The following is a 22,754-nucleotide window of genomic DNA, read 5'->3' on the forward strand; positions in this document are numbered from 1 at the left end:
ACGTTATAATAGTATGCATAATATATATTATATAATATATAATATATATAAACCTACAGCTTAGGTTAGCGAAATGACCTTCAATCAAATAGAGAAGGGACGTGAGTAAGAGTAGGAAATGCTGCATTATTTTGGAAGGAAATCATAAAAGGTATGACTGGGGTTTAATAACATTGCAGACTGGGACAATACCTTTTCAGCCAATAGGAGGAAATGATAGGAACCCGGGGCATCCAAAATTGATGCCAAACTAAGTCCAACTGTAACTTCCTCCATAGAAAAGTTTTTTTAAATCAACACAAGGTCTAACTGTAGCTTCGTACCTTGTGTTTGCTGTGTAACTTCTAGTAAAGATGTGTTAGGAAATGATAATGCGTACTTAATTCTGAGGTTTCTTCTATTTTTCCCTATTGTTAATAATTTGTAGGTTGTCTTGTTTCCCAACATGACGAGTTTAGAGAAAACATTTTGTTGTAATGCTATTGAGTTTAATGACTATTGTTTGTTGTAATGCCATTAAGTTCACCATTTTGAGAACTATTTTAAAAAGTTCATTAAAGACTGGTTGTGCATAAGTAAATTGGGCTCTTTGATTTTTTAGAGTTCTCCATTTGATTTCTTGATTTCTTCAAGAAGAGTGTTAGACATGATTCACCAGTTAAACAAACTTTGGTAGAAGATTTTTTAACCAATTTTTTTTTGTTCATCTGTTGTTTATCTTTTATATATCCTTGTTCTTTAGTGTGAAAAAATGCTATGTACTAGCCTTGGAGAGTTTTATATATATAATAGAACTGAACCCTCCTCCATAGGTACTATCTAGACCATAGTTTCTAAGTTTAAGGCATTAATGATCATGAAGAAGAAATTGCTACATATGAATCAGATATAGATTGTTTTAAATTGTTGCATATGACTCAGATATAGATTGTTTTTAATTGCTGCATATGAATCAGATATAGATTGTTTTAATTGCTACATATGAATAACCAATAAAAAGGAGAAAGGCATTGATAAGGAGATGCTTGAGATCTAAGGGCTAAGGAACAATTCCAACTAAAGATGAATCTTAAAAGGAGGTAATTTTTTTTTTTAAATGAGATAAGAATAGTGGGGAAGAGGCAAGGAAAAGCAAAAAGATCTACTGAATAAAGAGGACAACTAACCAATAGCTAGAAGAAAATGCATGCTTGGATAATCAAACAACCCTAAGATTAAAGAGTTAATTATGAATAAATAGAATCGAGAAGAATCTCAAATGGAAAAGTATATATTCTCTATTTGAATAGGGGGAAAATAATAATAAAAGGGCTGAAACATTCAAAAACATTCCAAAAAAATAGAAAAAATTTGAGTGAAGAAAATCGGTACCCAAGACTAAATATTCATGTGAAAGATTTTCCAGATTTAGCACACATTATTGATGCGGATAAAGAGCTTTATGCTGCTGCATAGGAATCTTTCTTGTCAATGTAAATGTAATTGATATTGATCTGCTCTTTTCTATCGGCTATGAATTGGGGTTTTCTTTCCAGATTCTTTCCCTAATGAGCCCTTGAATCCAGTATATTTCTATTTATATATATTTATATAGTGCCTTTGCCACCTTTACTTTTATTTATTTATTTATTTTTAAAAAGAATACCTGGAAATATCAATTTTCAAAATCTATCCTCAACAAATTCTTCACCTATTTAAATTCTCTACAAAAATGAAAGAAATGAAAAAATGTATACAAATATTGCCAATGGAAAATGCAGACAGAAAAAAATATTAAATTCAAACACAAATGAGACTCACCGATTCTTGGATTCAATGATTGTATTCAATGTAAAGAAGAGCAATGCGATGTGAATTAAGTAAAGTGTTGGATAGTTACCCGATAACTACAACTAATCATAAAAGAAGTTGGTTTGATTATAGTTATCCTTTAACCATTTAATACACCGATATTGGACGCAATAGTGGTTATCGATCATCCAAGTTTCATGGATTTCTGGTTTAACACAAAATTCCAGTCCTTCACAGATTTGAGGGTCTTCATGCCACTGAAGAGCCTCTTGGCTAATTATATAATTGTTATATTTGAATTATTATAGAATTTATTTATTTATTTAAATTTTTATGAGATATTTATTATATTTATGAAATGTAAATTTTTTTGAATGGAACATATTTTTTTAATATTTAAAATGATGATTCGTATATTTGAATATTTTATTTTTTAATCAAATTCAAATATAATATTTATTTTTTATCAGACTTGATATATTTGATTAATTAAAAAATAAATTACATAGCTTTTCGTATGAAAGAAAGAACAGAGAATAAAACCTCCAACAAATGTCCTATATTATTACATTTTTAAAAGGGGCATACCCCAATGAACTCATTTACAAGATTTTGTTACATAAGCAAGGGCAATACCCCTAATGATTACATCATCTTAACATAATTTCTACCATAGGATGCTTGAAGCATCATATAGCCATCTACTAGCTAACGTTTAGTCCTTGCTGTAGGTTACCGTCCATCAAGTTAAGCACTTAAAGATGTTAGTTGTCATAGCAACAAAAAATTACAAAGATCGTATTTCATAGAGATTTAAAAATGTAGTTCCAATCCTATGAACTTATAATAAATCAATATTTAACAAAGCCATATATATAATTATGAGATGTAGAGAAACTTAAAACCTAAAAAGCGAAGTAATGAAAATTAAAGGTGGACTAATGTTTATTACCAATTATACTACTAAACTCCAACATGCATGAGTAGGAGCATGTGCGAATATTGCCAAAATAAATGACATCTATCTACTTATGAACTAATACATGCCACGGAGTAATAAATAATAAATTGGATAAAGGATAATATATACACTGATCTAAATCTACTACTACAAGAAATAAAACTAAAATACAGCCTACGAATTGCAGGGACCATACCTTCAAAACTGAATACATATTAAAGGAAAACAAAGAATCAGGTTAATCCTTACCAAGTATCCACCTTTACTAAAACATGCTAAGAATTAACAATGTTGATACAATAGAAGCAAAACACCAATCCTCTTCCAACTAAGAATAGATTAAAATCTAGATGCCAATCATAAATAATGTATACAGACATTAATCCAATATGGAAAAAAAACTACCGTATTAGGGCATAGATATCAAATCAATAGGGCTAGACCCAATAAAGATTAATTACCAGTCTCCAAATATCCTACATGATCCCAGAATAACCAAATCAAAGAAAAGCATAAAAATAGGTCCTTTTGGAACCAGAGCGAATATTCAGCATACAGAATTAATCATGGTAGTATAAAATGTATCCTCAATCACATGTCATGCCAATAGTTAGTCTTTAAATAAAAGAAAGCTCAGAAATTGGAGTGAGCATTTTTTGAATCAAACCAAAACCAATTACTATTGATGTATAATATTTCTTGTACCAAAAATGAGTATATAGAAAAACATGTTTACAAAACTTTAAATATACAACAACTAAATTGGACTTTCTGTAAAATGATATGTAGACAAAATTAATAATATTCATAACTCTAGATTCTGAAAATATACAATATACACACCCTACCTACCTTGAGACCTATATAGAGGCTAGATATAAACTGATATCTTTAACTATACCATAACTAACCAAAAAAAGGAAAAAGTGACAACCAGACTTCATTTCTTCCAAGATATTATGATCACCTCTGCAACATCACTGGGATTATCCACTTTGAAGGATGGAGGAAACCCGATGGAAGACCTTTCCTAGCTTGATTTCTCTATATTCAAAGCAGAGAAGTTAGCCTTGTCCAGGTCCTCGAAAGTGATACCAAGGTGCACGTAAGCTTTATGAGCTGTGAGGTAATTTGTCAGCCACCCATACCCAATTGTTGGAATGATTTTCTTCCAACCCATCAGAAAGTGGAAGCATAGTTCCATTTTTGGCCATGCCATGTTGAAAGCATGATTATCTCAAATAACCAGATCCGGTCTCCTCAGTATATTGGCTATTATCAAACTCCTTGGAGCATATTTCATGTACATTTTAGGGAGCGACAGGAAATGGTTTTCATCCAACTCCATGATGGCCTCCTCTATGCCCTTACACCAAGTCAATTGAAAGATATTAAGTCATAATCTAACCATTGCCCACTTCCTAAAACCAATTTGAGCCATACATCCAATGAAAATCCCAATCACATCACTATTGGTATGCCAAGATTGATCATATTAAAAAACCCCTTCTCCAATTGCACGGCTAACTGCAATTCTAGTCATTTCATCAACCTTTTGTAGTATATTATTCCAATGTTCTAGTTTTACTTCCCCATGAACACCATGGTTCTGACTTCAAAAGTGTGAAAGACACAAACATTAGTATCCATGGTTGTAGAAACAAACCCTACCAGACCACAATGCACGAGAGTCGAAAGCAAAAGCTAGAAGGAAATGCTCTCAAAGGTACTTAGAACTAGTAAAAAGGAAACAAATCAAACTCACCTCATAATGAGGCGCCAGATAATGAAAGTGCTAAATGAATGTGCACACCAACTAATGAGTACCCCAACCACCATCACGAGCTAAGGTCAAATTGATGAGAAAGGAAGGACGAAACATGATCCCCAACTAAAGAAAACATAATCGTCATCATCATTATATAATCATAAGTTGGAGATATATAAGGCCACTCTGAGCCATACTACCTAGGAAGGTAGAGATAATAATCTAAGAATACTTATCCCTCCCCAGATGTTAAAAGGTTAAATGCACCAAAAAGGAAAACCTAAGAGTGAACTAGGAATGAGTAACAACCATTAGCCCTGATATTAACAACCATTAGCCCTGATATTAGTTGAGGCATCGGCCTTCGAATTGCCTTCTCTAAATATGTGACATATCCTTAACTCTTCAAATTTGTCAAGAAGAAGGATGACTTCTTGTAATCTCGAATTGAGGATCCAATTGTGAGTTGATCACTTCCTAATGGCATTAAGAATGATTTGAGAATCTCCTTCAATGATGAGTTTGGAAATACCCAGCTGAAAAAAAATATTTAGACCTTCCTCTAGACTAAGGCTATCCAAATATATGAATGGGTTTTTCCCTCTTAGCTATCCAAACACTGGAATCATTATTGAATATACAACCAATACTAGCATTCCCAGGATTGTCTCTAGCAAGGCCATCAAAATTTAGCTTCGCCCACCCTTTCAGAGGTGGTGACCATTTATAGTTTCTTCGAGTCTCTAGGCTTTCTTTAGGGTATAAAAGTGAGGCATTGATTAATTTAGGCCAGATCTTCTTAATGCAGTTGTCCCAATATGAGAAAGATCCTTCTACCTTCCAAGATTTCCTGAGGGAAGAATTAACATTTTCAACGATACTAGCTTCAATCTTTGGAAGCAATTCTTCACTATCCATCTCTTTGTTGCAAAAAATCCTTTTGTTTCTCTCTTTCCATATTTCCCACAAAAGGACTGAAGGACTAATATTCCATATTTTACTATAAATGCCTTTGCAAATATTAGTGGGCCAGCTAAGGATGAAATCCTTAAACTTCTTAGGGAACAATGTATGCCAACTAAGATTGTGGGTGAGCCATTCCTAGCACTTCTAAGAATATGGGCAATTGTAAAGAAGATGTTCTGCATCCTCAAAATTACTTTTGCATAAAAACCATCTAGAAGGACAACTAATGCTAATAGTGTTAAGTCTATCGGTCATAAGTATTTTGTTTTGGGTAGTGAGCCATAAAAAGAATCCAACTTTGGGTAAACATGATGAATCCCAACATAGACTTAGGGGAAGCTCCACTTTCTCCTACTCAGTGGAATTCAAAAGATCCTTATATCCATCTTTGACTTTGTAAATACCATCATTAGATGCCAGCCAAATCAATTTATCCTCCCTCACTGATTGTTTAATGGTCCTAGAAGAAATAATTTGATTATATACCAGGAGCTCCTCCGGGGATAGGTTAATAGCATCCATAGATTTCCATCTCCAAATAGCCTTATTATCTAAGAGAGTCATTGTCTTGTAATCTATGACTATTTTTCCCCAAAGGGAGAAAAGTTTCTATTTAAGACCAACTAGGATATGACCATTGTCAATAGGGGGGAGACCATCCCAAGAATTGTCCCAAAAAAGAGCCTCCATACCATTTCCAACATCCCAAGTTAGAAATTTTCTTACTAAGTGTCAACACTTAGACACAAAGTTCTAGCTTTCTAAACCCTTCATAAGTGATTTCATCCTAAAAATCAAGCTTGGATCATTAATATAAAGATATTTATTATACATAATCTTAGTCCATTTTTTATCTCTCTCAATATACAGGCGCCATACCAACTTGGCTCCTAATGTTGCATTTTGCCATGCTAGGTTTTTAATCCCTAAGCCCCCAAGCTCCTTTGGTTTGCAAACTTTGTCCCATTTAACAAGAGCTAATTTTTTAGTTTCTTCACAATAATTCCAATGAAAATCTCTAAGCTTGACCTCAAATTTATGAAGGAGGGGTTTAGAAAGTGGTAAACAAGAAAGCGGGTAAGTCAGAATTAGTGATAAGACTGACCTAATCTTGACACTCTTATGAGCTTTTGTTAGCCGTCTATCTTTCAAGTTTCTTATCTTAGCTTCCAATTTGTTCATAGTTTTGTACCATACCTTGCTAGATTTTGAACTCTTCTCCAAGTCAATGCCTAGGTATTTGCAAGGAAAAGAACCTTTCTTGTATCCCATAATAAGACAAATTTGATTTTCTGAATTTTCTTCAGTGTTAAGGAACTAAATTTCTGACTTGGCAATGTTGACTTTTTGACCAGAGGCATTCATGTAATTATCAATAATCGATTTATAATCAAGAGCCTCCTTTAGGGAACTCTCTCTTGGAAGAATTGTGTCATCCGCATATTGTCGGTGAGTAATGTTAGGAATGTTTCGATTCATAGTAACTCCTCTAATTTTTTTACTTTTGGATGCATTATTGATGGCTCTGTTGAAAGCTTTAGCCATAATAATGAGAAGAAAGGGGGAAAATAGATCCCCTTGCCCTAATCCCCTAGATAACTCGAAAAAACCTTCTAGGGATCCATTTACTAATACCAAAATCCTAGTGGTTGAGATACACTTGAAGATAAGATTAATCCATTGATGAGAAAAACTGAAGGCTTCTAGCATTTTATAGAGAAACCACCAATCCACCATAACATATGCTTTCTGAATATCTAACTTCATAAACATAATGCTTCATTATTTTTCAAAGCTGAATGAATGGCTTCTTGAATAATGATAATGCCATCTAAAATTGATCGATCGGGCACAAATCCTATTTGCTCCTCAGAGATGATCTTGGGAAAAATATGTTTTAGTCTATTAGCTAAAATATTAGAATAGATTTTATAGATTGTGTTACATAAAGCAATCATCTTGAAGTCATTAGGACTTTTAGGCTCAACTTTTTTGGGGATCAAGGTTATAAAAGAGTGAGTTATTTCTAATAAAAGGGACCCCCCCTTTCTAGAAGCTTCTAAAATCTCCTAGAGATCACTCTTGAGAATATTCCATAATTTTTGATAGAAGAAGACCTAAAATATATTTGGTCTAGGAGATTTTTTAGGGTTCATGTTGAAAACTACATTTTGCACTTTTTCAAAAGAGATGGGTTGATTTAATACTTTGCTATCTTCAGGGGAGACTAGTTTTGGAATGACTTCCATCATTTTGTCTTGCTTGAGTTTATTAGACCCTTCTAAATCATTCAAAAGTAGTTGAAAATGACTAACTAAAGTGTCAACAATCTCAAATGGACTATCCTTTATTGAACCATCCAGCGATCTGATCCTGTTAATTGTATTCTTGGCTCTGTTAAGGAGAGGAGAATTATGAAAATATTTGGTGTTCATGTCACCTTCTTTGAGCCACCTCTCCCTAGATTTCTATTTCCAAAATACTTTTTCCTTGGAAAAAATATCTTCTTGTTTGGCCAACAATTCCTTTTCAAGCACATAACTACCATTGTTCATGCCATATTTAAAAATATGTAAGTTCAATTCTCTAAGCCTATCTTCAATATCTAATTTTTCTTTTAAATTTTTTTTGAACTATTCCTTATGCCATTTATGGATTGAATCTTTTAACTTCTTCATCTTAGATACAAAAATGAACATCTTAGAGCCCTCAAAATCACCTTGAGACCACCATGTTTTAATATTTTCTAAGAAGATAGGATCCAAGAACCACACATTTTCACATTTAAATGCACTACTCATGGGCTTTTGAGGTTCAGTTAGTTCCAACCTTATTGGAAAATGGTCTGAACTAGCAAAAGGCAAAATTTGAGCTTGTATATTATATTTATTAATTTCTAGATTTCCAAAAATCTATCCAATTTTTCTGTGATATGTGCAAAATCTTTACGCCTATTTTTCCAAGTATAAATCCCATTGCAACAAGGGATGTCAACTAAATTTTGCCCATGATACTAGTTATTGAAATCTTTCATAGGTTGGGAGGGATGGAGAATACCTCTATTTTTTTCATTTAGGTCTAAAATTGTGTTGAAATCTCCTCATAAAATAATAGGAGTACTATCAAAATTAGTCATATAGCTACTGATATCATTCCAAACTGAATACTTGTCTGGGGTACTAACTGGACCATAAATGTTAAATAAAATTAACTGAAGCTTAGATTTTATACTACTGACACACATACATATCCAATTATTATTAGAAGATAAAATGTTAAGAGTAATATTCCTATGGTTCCAAATCACTCCCAATCCCCCGAATGTACCTACCGACTCATGCATATAACAACTCCAATTGCCCAATCTTTTACCTAAATTTAATCCTTCTAATTTTTTTAGCTTAGTTTCTTGTAAAAAAATAATGTTTGATTCAAATTTATTACGGTTTTGTTTTAATATCCTTTTCTTGTTAGGGACATTTAATCCCCTAACATTCCAAGTTGTGATCTTCATTACTCCTTGGGAAGGCTCTTCCTCTTCCCTTTATTAAAGAGATGGGTGATTTTTTGTTGTTTCCGTGCCTTTTTGTTTGCTTCTTTGAGCTCTTTTAAGGATTTCCTACCTCTCTTTGCAAATATCTTCCCACAATTTGGTACTTTGTTCCCTTGCATATGCATGGAAATACCCAGCTGATCCAAGTTTTCTTGAGCACACTGCACTATAGTGGTCGTTGTACTATTGACCTTTTTTTATTCCTTTCTACCATCCTCATTTCCTATCTCTAATAGAAGATGATCAAAAAATGCTAAATCTTGATCTATCGGTTCTTCCACAGTTTGAGTTGTCTCTGATTAAGAGATAGGATTAACCTCCCTTTCAAATGATTGTGGATCCTTCTTCAGATCAGAGAAAGTGTAGTTCTCCCCTCCCAACTTTAATACCTTTTTTAAGAGTTCCTCTTTTTGAACCAAAATATCCTTTGCTTTGTTCTCAAAGTCAAAAACTTTGCAGAGCCCTTTAAAAGCCTGATTCTACTTCCCAGCTTGTTAATGGGCATTTTGCTGATGATTCCTTCCTTACTCTTCTTGAGGAGGAGGAAAGCATCAAAAATACACTATCTTGTCTGAAGACTTTTTGGCAAGCCTCTAGCTCTACCATTCAATGGCATAAAATGCTATGCTACTACCAATTTTTTTCACCAGCTCCACATTGGCTCAGCTAGTTTGAGTAGAAATGGTCACTCATGGTGAAGTTTTTCATTTTCTTGGCATCCCTTTTTCCTTTCAGGCTTCCCCTCTAGAGCTTTGGAATGCTGTCGTTGCTAAGATTACAAAAAATCTTGATTATTGGATTACCAAGCTGCTCTCTCTTGCTGGTAAATTCCAAATTTGTTCTAAGATTCTGGCGGCCACCCATGTTTATTATTCTTCCTTTTGAGCTCCTTCCAAAGCTTCCTATCTTAAGCTGGAATGCCTACTTAGAGATTTCCTCTAGGCTTCTAGTTTTGATGATCATGGATTTCACATAGTCACTTGGGAATTTGGTTACCTCTCTAAAAAATCTGGTGGCCTTAGTCTACTTTCCACTCACAAACAAGGCCTTGCACTTTGTGCCAAGTGGATCATTTGAGCTATTACTGGAGATGAAGCTTGGAAGATTCTGGTTTGCCATTGAATTTCTTATGGCTTCCCTATCAACAGACTTGTGTGGAAGGGAATTGGTTTTCAAACCCTTCTCGTCATGCGCAATCCTATTGTCATACAGGGCTCATTTGTTATCAAGAGCATTTGGAAAGCCTGGGAGGCTATCAAGCCCTAGCTTCATTGGGTTGGGGATGACTTTTGTAATGGTCTCTCCTTGAATCAGCAAAATATTTGGTGGTCTCCCCTGTTTGCCATTCAGGGTAACCCTCTTGCTAAGACCCAAGGTGCCAGTGCTCTTCATTTTCACAAACGTGGCATCAGAACTATCAAAGATGTCTTTTCCAGAGTCACTATGAGTTTCAAGACCTGGGAAGACATGCAGGTTTAGTACCGCCTTGTTTGTGTAGATCGACAGACTTTTGACCTATTGCTTTCCTCCATCCCTATACATCTGGTGCACAAGGTTGGAATTCAGTCTAGTCGTCCTTGGTGTCATGACTAGAATTCTTATCCTGACACTCCTTTTGCCAAATACAAGCCCAATTAGGGATACCAATGGCTTTCACCCCATCTTTTGATGGTAGACACGCTCAACAAGAGATGGCATTTGCAATCTTTTCTTTCTTAATGGCGAAAACGCTTTGATACCATCTGGTGCACTATTACTGAGCCCAAAATTGACCACTTTGCTTGGTGCCTTGCCTTCCAAGGTCTTCCCTTGGGGCCTTGGCACAAAAACATAGGGGTTCATGATCCCAGATGCCCCTTCTGTGGTCAGCCTAAGTCCTTTTTGCATATTTTTTGGTTTTGTAAACATGCACAGAATTATTGGCACTAGATTCATGATTTTTTCAAGTCCTTTAGGCCCAAACCATTTTCATGGCACATGATCTTGCTGGGTGATTCCCCCAGAATTCCTAGAAAGTACTCCCAAATTTGGCATTCATTCAGGATGAAAATTTTGTTTACTCTATGGAAAGATAGAAATGTTGTTTGATTCACACACAACTTTTTGGATGTTAACATTGCAATGCACACTAAAGCTTGTATTTGTAACAATGTTATTATGCAGATACAGGTGCAAGCTAACAAAGTTGCCCTGGAAGTTTCTCACTTGCATGAGCTGCTTGATGATTGGGGCAATGCCACATGCACTATGGCTTGAGTACCTCTAGATACCTTGGGAGACACCTCGACACCTCATGGTCATCAACAGCAGTGCCACTCCTCAGGCCGCCACTCGCACACTCCACGCTCGTAGGCCTCCCGCCACAAATCTCCCAATGGTGGGGTTGGTAGCTGGAGGCACTGCTCTGCCTCCAATTAAATAACTTGAACTCATAACTTTTGAAGAAACATATAGGAATATTTAAAAATTCTTGTTTTAATTCCACATCCCTAAAGAGTAGAAAGATTAAATGATCACAGTGGATAGAGATACTTACCTGGCGACCACAAAGATCCTCCAACCATTCCATGAACTGATAGAGGTATGCATTAAGGCCATTCCAATACGTGAAGAGGCCATATTCTTGACATCGATGCCAACTTTCCTCACTTTCTTTATTTCTAATAATGAGAACATTATCCCTGTTATTGTCGTGTGGGAGTTTGGAGCATCTTTTGTCAAAGGATCAAATCCCTTCTATCTAAAATAAAAGGGATCCAAATTTTGATACACATATCCTAGGTTTGAAAATCCATCTCTTCGCATTTGGGTCATACCTATTTTTCCTGGACCAGAACCCTAGCTTTGTCCTTTTCACACTTCTTTTTGCCTAGCATTTGCTCTCAAATTCAAAATTCACTTTTCTTTGCTTTTTTTTGTTCTGCCATTTTTAAAAACTAATTCAAATATAATATTATTATCATATACATATTTTTTATATAAATGTTTATTGTTATTTAATTTTTATGCAATATTTATGTAATTATGAAATTTAAATTTGATTTGAAATAATATTTAATTAAATCGATAAGAATCAAATAGATTAAATAAAAATTAGATTCTACAGCTATATAAAATCAATAAAAAATTTGACAAAATATTTGAATTATAAAATAGATTACAATCATTTATTATTAAAAAATAAAAATTAAATTTATTTAAAATTTAATATTTATTTATTAAAAATGCATTTCTTTTAATAAAATTATTCTCAATTAGTAACTACATTATTAAATGCCTTCATTTAAATTTAAATTAATTTTTTTAATGGTTACTAACATGAATAGCAATATTTTTATTATTATTTACAATATTGTGACAAACTTATATTTTGTTATTATTATTTAGCCAAATTATTAGGGCCCACACAAGCATCTTGTCCCTAATAAAATATAATGAAGATGAGTGTAAGTGAAATGAATAGGATTGTAAAAAATAAATGAGAGAGTTGACAGAGGCAACGGCACTGGATGAATAAGTAGTGCAAATATTCAGCTATTTGGTCACTGCCTATATTAACGGGGCCACTAGCTCCACAATTATTTCCTAAAAAAGTTGAGTAGCCACTACTAGCCAAAATAAATGAAAAATACTAAAACTTTAAGAAGATTCTAGAGTTTTATCATTGTTATTTTCTCTCTAAAAAAATATAATAGTACTTGAGGAAAAGTAATGTCCACCTAGGGGGTGTGTAATAATTCCAAAAGTATGTGACGACTTGTTTCAACTAAATATGTACACTCTTACAAGAGGGACAATTTGTTTTAATGTTGTTGCTTCGAATTGTTTCTCTAAGAGAGATTGTAAAGCTATATTAATATATTGTTTGAGATCATTTTGTTCCAAAGCATTTTCAAAACAAATTGGGCTTGTAAAAATTAAAAATTGGTGAACTATCAACTTCCCCATAGGATATGACAATTATTCTTGATGACAGACTAGACATCATGAGAAGTAGTTATTAGAGCCCAGATATGGTTGAAATGTGTCATAACCTATTTATTTTATTTGTATTAGTTCTTGTCTTTACAATAGTACCATTGACACTAATTAATTATTAAACCACTATTTGTATCTTTAAAGGGTGTAAAGAGTCATTGATATATATATATATATATATATATATATATATATATATATATATATATATATATATATATATATATATATATGTATGTATGTATGTATGTATGTATGTATGTATGTATGTATGTATGTATGTATGTATGTATGTATGTATGTATGTATGTATGTATGTATGTATGTATGTATGTATGTATGTATATAGAATAATTTCATTGTATTGTTTATGTTAAAAGATTGGTCATAAATATTTCTTTCAATAAGTCATTATATTTTCCCCTCTTTCTACTTAATTTGTTAGATTTAACAAGGGTCATAGTTGTGTGGTGTCATGTCTCTTAGAGTAAAAAATGATGAAAGCTAAATTCAAATATTTACAAGAAATAAGATTTAATAAGTAAAGCAATGTAAGATTTGATATGAAATGTAATTAGTAATTATAATTCACAATACAATTGACGGAAATAATGAGAAAAAGCTAGCATATTACTAAAATACCTTAAGGCAATGAGCAAAGAAATAATAAATGCATGTTTCCAAATGCTAAGACAATTGAGATTTTTATTCACAATTTATATGCATGGTTGTCAAGCCATATCAAAAGAACTCAAGCTAAAGTGAACTAACAATAAGCACAATGACAATGGAACTAAAAGAAATAGCATCTTGAGGGCAAGGCTAAGTCCCATGACCTAGTAAGAGGTTGCCTCAAAATTGAATTCTAATAAAATATCTTTCGGTGCATAATTACATTTTTTTTACTTCTTTTTTGTCTTCCAACAATCAATAACGAGTGTAGATATATTTTGACCCATCAAAAAACAACTAATAAATGATTTGTTTTTGTTCAAATTGATTTAGATTTAAGATAATAAAGAATGGTTATATTTTATTACCCTCTCACAGGTTTATCTATAAAGAGCATTGTTTACAAGTTCAAACTTTTCAAGTTTGATTTTGAATCTTCAAGATATTAGTAGACAGATTAAATTAATTTTAGATTTTTTTATTTTATTTTGTAAAATTTTATTGATACTCTTGTTCATATATCATTATAGTTCTACATGTAAAATTAGAGTTTAATAATTAGTAGGTTTTCAATTAAATTTGAAAAGAGATTGCCAAAAACCATCTATGATCTCTTTAACTCCAAATTGTTGAATGCCAGTTTTGTGTGTATCTTGCATTTCTATAAGTTATCACCAATTCAATGCTATAACTCAAATGTTTCCAACCTTATCCACAACTTATTACTGTTTAAGAAATAATAAATATTATTTTGATCTATAATTCAAATGTTCCAATCTTATCCACAACTTGTTACGACTGAAGAAATGTTATTTCAGAAAAAATAAATAGTATAAAAAAGAAATTAAGAAAAAATTGTGAATAAAATGTGGGAAAACAAAAAAATCAAATTTGTAGCTCAACATGTTCAAGTTTTTCAAAAGTCACATAGCATATATAGAATAAATTTGTAGAATGAAACTAAGAGAGCTTTAGATTTGGGATTTTTTTACAAAGTTGCAAATAAACCAAACAATATAAGACATGTTATAGGAAACACTGCATTTCAGACAAAATATCTATTTAAATGTGCTAAACTACTATAGGCAAGCTATGTATAATGAAACTAAATCTTCAAAAATATAATTGAAATATTACCAAATGAAACTTTCCCTCAGAGTAGGTTATATCAAGATTATGGAAAATCTTCATAGAATTCTAAGCTAAATGTGGTATCCACATGAAAATAACACTAATTAAATGACAAATATTTCTCCGCTATACAAATAAGTACAATAAAATATGAATTCAGAAAAAAAACTAACTTAAATTCTACTCAATTAAAATAAACTATAATAAATAAATAAATAGAATTTTTTTGTTAATAAATAGTTTATTGAATCAACCAAATATATAAAAATTATACTAAATGTATAAATCCAAAAAAAAAAAATCTAAAACACTTATAAGATAACTAAATTTCAAATAATAATCTTTTAACATTTCATTCTTGTTATATGAAATGAATTCTTAATCAAAAGCTTGGAGAAGAAATATGTACCTTTGGAAATTTCCTTTGATCCCTTCCATGTTCTCTTGCATGTAGACACATTTGCAATAAACACATTGGATATTTTCTTATTTTTGGGTGTGTAGAGCTATATGCAAGTGTCAAACAATAGATTCTTCAAACCATCAGTTGCTGCCACGTCCAAATTTAACTTCTACCATTTTAATGTGAAGGAGGAATTATTTACAAGGGAATAGAAATTGTTCTCTGCAACACTAAGACCATGGGTGTGCAAAATGTTTGGAAAAGGAATTTTGAGATCTCTGTAAGGTATGGTTTTATTTGATCTTTCATTTGAATTTAAAATCAAATCTTAATGGCTATTTTACAATCGAGTTTAAGAAAATGTTTCCAATAATTTCATCCCACGAGAATAGGAATAAAAGTATGTAGGTGGAGTACTTGGATATATTTTCAACATTTACATCAGCTAGGAGGTGAAAGATTGAACCATGTTCTACCTCTTGGAAAAGTTCAAATATCAAGGAATGTGCATTTTTTTGAAATTAGGATGTTTTTGCCAATTATTTTTTTTTTAAGAGAAAGAGAACTCCCTAGTTTCAAAAAAAAAATTGTGCCTCAATTCACCAGTCTAACCTAGAAATATTGTTTTAGAGAAAGCGGCCCACATCATTGCCCATCTAGAGAAACATTTGTATAAGGATGAATTTTTTTTGACATTATTCATTTAGAAATCATTGGTTAAAGAATTTTGAGAAAAACTCAACTATTTCTAAAAGCATTAAAAATAGAGAAATAAAAGTAGACGCAATACAAAATACACAACACCAGATTTATCTTGGTTCAACACAATAGTGGCTACGTCCAGACTGTAGAGTATTGGATGAATGTATAAAAAGATAATTACAAATGAATAGGAGCAACATATAAATATGCTCCAATAATATTACATATGAAAGGTCTCATGAAACAAAGAGAGGCACTTATTGGAGGGAAAGATAATGTGATCATTAGCCTTCACCATATTAACAAACTCCCACCTGAAGGACAACCAATGTTGCAACTAATCACCCAATACCCTACTCAAAGAATGATTTATCTTTTCTTCTCAAGCCCAAGAGAAGTTCTAGCACATTCGAACTTCTCTTTGGTGACAACCTTCATGAATATATCAGCCAGATTGATCTTGGTGTCAATCTTGACAACTTTTAGTTTGTCCTCTTTGACTACATGATGAACAAAATGAGCATGTGTGTCAATGTTCTTGGAGCGACATTGTGATGAGTGATTATGTGCCATGAAGATTGCATTGTGGCTGTCACAAAAAAAATTATATTCACTTTGATGATCTTTCAAGTCACCAAGCAACTGCTAAAGCCAAATCATTTCCCTTGCACTTTTCAAAAGAGCTAAGTATTCAGCCTCAACTGAAGAAAGAGCAATGCAATGTTGTAACCATAAAGCCCAATTGATCGTAGCCCCGACAAATGTGAAGGTATAACTAGTGGTAGATCTTCATTTATCCAAGTCTCTAGCAAGATGAAAATTAGTGTAACCTTGTAGTTGAACTTTGTTTGCTCCAAAACATAAGATGTAATTTGAAGTGCTTTTTAGATACCTTAGTATGCATTGTATAGCTTCCCAATGAGCTTGTCCAAGATTTCTCATAAACCTGCTCACAACTCCCACCACATGAGCAATGTTAAGGTGAGTAGAAACCATAGCATACATAATGCTACCAATTTTTGATTTGTAAGGAATTTTCTCTATGAATTCTTTTTCTTCTTGTGTTTTTGGACATAATTCAAAACTTAATAAAAAATGACTAACAAGAGGAATAGGAGCTACATTTGCATCAGCCATGCCAAATCTTTCAACAACTTTGTCAATGCATTATTTTTGAGACAAAGTGATTTCCTTCTTTTTCCTATCCCTTGTGATTGTCATGCTAAGAATATTTTTGGCTGCCCCTAAGTCTTTCATTGCAAATTTGCTTCCCAATTTCTCCTTCAACTCATTAACTATTCTTTTATTTGTGCTAGCTATTAACATGTCATTGACATAAAGAAGAAGTATGACAAACTCACCACTTGGAAGTTTCTTGAAGTAGACACATCGGTTTGATTCACATCTTGTGAAATTATGCTCAGTCATGAAGAAATCAAATTTTACATATTACTGTCTTAGGGCTTGTTTGAGGCCATACAAGCTCCAATTTAATCTACAACAAATATTTTCATGTCCCTTCTTTATGAACCCTTGAGGATGCTCCATGTACAGTTCCTCTTCTACATCACCATGTAGGAATGTGGTTTTCACATCAAGTTATTCTAACTCAAGACCCCAAGCTATTGCTGATCCTAGAACAGTTTAGATAGTTTTTATCTTGACAACTAGTGAGAAGATTTCATTAAAATCTATCCCTTTTTCTTCATCAAATCCCTTTACCATCAATTTGGCTTTGAAGCGTTAGTTTCCTTCCGCTTCATCTTTTAGTCGATTTACCCACTTATTCCTAAGTGGTCTTCAATTTAGCAAAAGAGAAACTAAATCCCAATTTTGATTCTTGAGTAAAGAATTCATTTCTTCATGCGTTGCAGCTTGCCATTTTTCACTCTTTACATCTTTGAGTATAGATTTACAAGTTATTGGTTTGGAGAATTTTGAAATCAAAAGTGAAGGCTCTGTCTCTTTAGCAAATAACAACTCATAATGTGAAAATTTAATCGACATTATCCTTTCTCTATTGGATTTTCTTAAATGAGTTTCAACATTCTCTATTTGAGCTTGAATTAATTTGAATGGAGAACCAAAGATAGAGGTTTTTCCATTCAAATTTTTACATCCCTCTTTAATATGTGACTGGATTTCATAGTTCCCTATCTCTCTATTTCAGCACACCCATGATTCTGAAGTGATATACTTGTATTGTTCTGCGAATACTGCCTAGCATATTTGTCTGCTAGCATTTGGCCCATTAAAGAATTTGTGTGATTGTGCAGTGAAAGACCATCCATTTCCAATTGCCATGAGTGTAATGGAAAGTCACGGTGTGAGGTAAAAGAACCTTGCATTCTGCCAATGATATAGGCTTGATTGTCATTGTAAGTGGATTGAGGACCATCCCTAGAGAAGAATCGCATATCCTATGTCTTGTACAATCTCACAATGTCATGGGAGCCAACAATGTTAGTTACATGGAAATATAACCAATACTAGAAAATAGTAGATTGAATAAAAGAGAAATAATAGTTACATGGAAATATAACCAATACTAGAAAATAGTAGATTGCATAAAAGAGAACACAAGACACCAAGATTTAACATGATTCACCCAATCCCTAGGCTAGATCCACCAACAATAAGTCCAATATTTGTTAGGATCTAGTGATTACAACCTAATTACAATCTATAATCCCTTATAGCTCAATACCATTGCATGAATCAATTTTTGCATCACACATTATGAAAATCCCTAACCCTATGCCTTTTTATACAAGCTTTTTGTTGCTTAAAAAATTAGGGCTACAATAATAATAAATACTAACTGATGCCTTTGACAATATAAGGTCATTTTTTGGCTTCAGGGGCACTACCCCTTGACCCCATCTTGGGGGCACTACTTCCAAACCCCCATAGAGATATTTTGGAGGGAAATTGCACTAAATAAACCTCTAAGTTTGATTAGGCTCCACATCACAATAATCTCCCACTTAGAGACTAATCAGACTCCACAATAATAACCTCCCACATGGAGACTTATCATAGCACTGCTAAACCTATACCTCTCACAAGAATATCAAACCATACTAGAGTCTTTCATTCCTTTATTCTATTTAGTCAAGAAGATGAACTGAAGCTAAAGAGGAATTTAGCTTCTCCCTTGTCACTATCTTTGTAAACATATATGCTAGATTGTCATTTGTATGTATCCTCTCCATCCTTATCTGTCCATCACCAAAACTGATCAAATGAAATGGTATAAAAAATGTATGTGTTTTGTCTTTGAATGAAAAGATAAATTCTTTACAAGATGATTGGCACTCTAACTATCTATAAACAAATAATTATCCTTCTGAGGGTGTCCCCATTCTTTTAGGAAGAATTGAAGCCATATCATCTCCTTGGCTACCTCTATAGTAGCAACATACTCTACCTCGACAAGGTAAGTGCACAAAGTTGTGGTGCCAAAAGGGGGGTATAAGTGGACACCTTTTTCCTAAAATCTACAAATTTTGAACTTCAACAAGAATTTGAAGATAGTTACGCTCAAAATTTTCAGATATGACAAAAAAAGAAGTCGTAGTCCTTTGAATCTAGTTTCTAAACTACTAATTTTTTTTCAAAATTGTTTAGTTTTAGATCCTCAGAAAAGGGGGCCACAAAAAGTGGTACTGTTTATTCCAAAAAAACATAGCACAGTACAATGTGTGGCCCCCCTAAAATTTTAACTTTTTTTTTGAAATTTTTTAATCGCTCTGGTCAAAAGTTACTTAACACTATGTAGTTTATCCTAGATTTTTCGAGTAATTTTATAATGTCTATTTTTTTTAACGGATTTTTTAACTAGACACATCCCAAAAATGTGAAATATCTATGTGCTCCCCCTAGAAATAATTGAAAACTAATCTAAAATCAAAACTATTTTTTTTCAAAGTATGTAGAATGGAGTCTAGTTTCTAAAAAACTAAGTTGTTACAAAATTTGATGAACGAGCTAAAATCTATAGCCAAATTAGTATGTGGTGGTTTTTGACAAAAAATGAACATACATTCAAAAGAAATTATAGATGAAAGGCTTGAAATAGTTCAAATTAAAAATAAATTGTATGGTTAGATAGCTAACATAGAGACCTATAATGCTATGTAACCTGATCTTATCGATACCCAACCACAAGAAATCTTGAAGGGGAGCACAAAAGAAAAAAAATCATTTTTTGTATGTTTGCTGGAAAACATGTCTCAGGCCTGTTCATCAAATCCAAAACTTTGGGTTGGATCTCCAAGGCAAAACCAATACTTAGGCTTTGGTTTGATTAAGGTTTAAATAGCATGTGTAGCCTATATCATGCACACACTATAGCGTGCACGCGCTATTTAAACCTCAATTTTAAATAGTGCGTGCGTGCTATAGGGTGCAAGCACTATAGTGCGCATGCACGATTAAGATGTAAGTTGCAAAAGAGAACTAGGTGGGGGGAGATAGGGGAATGGCTATGTGTGTGCATGAAAGAGATAGAGAGAAAGTAGGGGATAGGAGAGGGGAGAGAGTACAAGATAGGAGAGAGAAAGTGAGAAAGAGTAGGGGTGGCAAAGAGAGTATAGGATGAGAGAGAGAGAGAGAGAGAGAGAGAGTAGGGGTGGAAAAGAGAGAATGTGGGATGGGGGAAAGAGATTTAAAGTAGGGGATGGGAGAGAGAGGAAGTGTGAGAGAGAGTACAGGTTGGGAGAGAGAGAGTAGGTGATGGGAGACAGAGTGAGAGAAGAAGAACTTGAGAGAGAGGTGGATGGGAGTGCATGTGTGTGAAAGAGAGAGAGTATGGAATGGGAGAGGGGGAAGACAAAGTAGCTCAAGAGATAGTAGGGGATGGAAGAGAGAGTAGGTGATGGGAGAGGGAGTGGGAGAGGGGGAGACAAGGGGGAATAGAAATGTGTGTAAGAGAGAGAGAGAGAGAGAGAGAGAGAGAGAGAGAGAGAGAGAGAGTAGGGGATAGGAGAGAGTGTGAAAATTTAAGAGAGACTAGAGGGTAGCAGAGAGAGAGAAAGAGTGGAGAGGGAGAGAGTAAGAGTGAGAGTGAGAGAGAGAGTAGGCAGTGGGAGAGGGAGTGGGAGAGGGAGAGCAAATGAAAGAAAAAATAGGGGATTGAAGAGGAGAGAGGGGGGATGGGTGTGTGTGTGTCAAAAAGAGAGAGTCAAGAATGAGAGAGGGGAGAGAGAGATAGAGAGAGTAGGCAATGGTAGAGGGATGGGAGAGAGAGGGAGAGAGGGAGAGAGAGAGAGAGAGAGAGAGAGAGTAAGCGGTGAGAGAGGGAGTGGGAGGGAGAGAGAGGTGGAATAGAAGCATTTAAGAGAGATAGAGTAGGGGATGGGAGAGAGTAGATAGTGGGACAAGGACTGCGAGAGAGAGAGAGAGAGGCGGGGAATGGGAATGTGTATTTATTTATAAGAGAGATAAAGTAAAGGATGGTTGAGAGTGTGAGAGTTTGAGAGAAAGTAGTAGGGCATGGGAGAGAGAGTGAGAGTAAGGGATGGGGGAGAGAGAGAGAGAGAGAGAGAGAGAGAGAGAGAGAGAGAGAGAGAGAGAGAGAGAGAGAGAGAGAGAAAGAGAGAGAGAGAGAGAGTAGAGAGGAAGAAAGAGAACTTCAGAGAGATAGACAGTAGGTAGTAGGAGAGGGAGTGGGAGAGGGAGAGGGAGAGGGAGAGGGAGGGAAATAGGGGTGATGGGTGTGTGTGTGACAGATGTAGAGAGTAGGGGATGGGAGAGAAGAAGAAGAGTGGGGGGATAAGAGTGTGTGTACCTATGAAAGTGAGAGAGTAGGGGTTGGGAGAGAGTGTGAAAGTAGGGGGTGGAAGAGAGAGAGTACGACGATGGGGGAGAGAAAGTAGGGGATGGGAGAGGAAAAGAGAGAGGGGGGATGGGAGTGTGTGTGTGTAAGAGAGATAGAGTAGGGGATGGGAGAGAGTGTGAGAGTGTGAGAGTAGGGGGTGGATGAGAGAGAGAGTACGACGATGGGGGAGAGAAAGTAGGCAGTGGGAGAGGGAAAGAGAGAGGGGGGATGGAGGTGTATGTGTAAGAGAGATAGAGTAGGGGATGGGAGAGAGTGAGAGTGTCAAAGAGTAGGGTATGGGAGAGGAGAGAGAGAGAGTAGGGGATGGGGGAGAGTGTGAGAGTGTGAGAGAGTAGGGGATGGGAGATGAGAGAGAGAGCAAGGGATGGGGGAGAGAAAGTAGGCAATGGGAGAGAGAGTGGGAGAGGCAGAGACATCTTGTACAAGATGGGGGAGGGAGAGAGAGAGAGTAGAGAGGGAGAGAGAGAACTCGAGAGAGAGATAGTAGGTAGTAGTAGTGTGAGTGTGAGAGAGAGTAGGGGGTGGTAGAGAGAGTACAACAATGGGGGAGAGGAAGTAGGCAGTGGGAGAGGGAGAGAGAGGGGGAATGGGAATGTGTGTAAGAGTGACAAATTAGGGTATGGAAGAGAAGAGAAAGAGTAGGGGATGGGGGAGAGAAATTAGGTGGTAGGACAGGTAGAGAGATAGGGGGGATAAGAGTGTGTGTGAGAGATCTAAAGAGTTGGGGATGGGAGAGGAGAGGGGGTGAGAGAGGTATAGATAGTAGGTGGTGGGAGAGGGAGAGACAGAGTAGGAAGAGAGAGAGGGAGGGATGGGAGAGAGAGTAGGGAGGGTGAGGAGTGATGTGTTTTGAGAAAGTAGGGGGTGGCAGAGAGAGAGTACGATGACGGGGGAGAGAAAGTAGGCGATGGGAGAGGAAAAGTGAGAGGGGGGATGGGAGTGTGTGTGTAAGAGAGACAGAGCAAGGGATGGGATAGAGTGTGAGAG

The sequence above is a fragment of the Cupressus sempervirens genome, chromosome 11, assembly GCF_028749045.1.
Source record: "Cupressus sempervirens isolate cs-2001-9-10 chromosome 11, ASM2874904v1, whole genome shotgun sequence".
In the NCBI taxonomy this organism is placed as follows: Eukaryota; Viridiplantae; Streptophyta; class Pinopsida; order Cupressales; family Cupressaceae; genus Cupressus; species Cupressus sempervirens.